The sequence below is a fragment of the Fulmarus glacialis genome, unplaced genomic scaffold (assembly GCF_000690835.1).
Source record: "Fulmarus glacialis isolate BGI_N327 unplaced genomic scaffold, ASM69083v1 scaffold21457, whole genome shotgun sequence".
Taxonomy (NCBI): domain Eukaryota; kingdom Metazoa; phylum Chordata; class Aves; order Procellariiformes; family Procellariidae; genus Fulmarus; species Fulmarus glacialis.
Genome location: NW_009225363.1, coordinates 2498 through 2946, shown reverse-complemented (window position 1 = coordinate 2946; position 449 = coordinate 2498).

The window sequence follows — 449 nt, the reverse complement described above, 5'->3', positions numbered from 1 at the left end:
GTAATTCCTGTGAGAAGATGGGGAAAGGAGCCCGTGTCTGCTCCTGAAACCTGGGGATTTCGGGAGAAGCTGGATGCTGAGCTCTTGTGTGCGTGGGGAGGGAGGGGAGCGCCGAGGCTCTGGCACAGGGGGAAGGAGGAGGATGAGGAGGTTCAGGCTCCGACCCCCTGCACCGGCCGATGCGGTGCGGCCGGGGATGAGCCCAGGTGATGGAGGTGTCCGGAGGAGCACGAGGAGAACAGGACTGAGGAGTCCCAGAGCCCTGCAAACGCAGACGAGGCTGTGGCTGCCATCGGGGGTCCGAAAGGCTGCACTGGAAGAGCCGGCAGCTCCATCGCCACCATCCCCTCCCCAGCCCCGCACTCAGCCCTGCCCGCAGCGCCGGCACCAACCCCAGCCCAGGTCGAGCACCACGTGCCAGGGCCACAACGGCTCAACCAACGCCACGG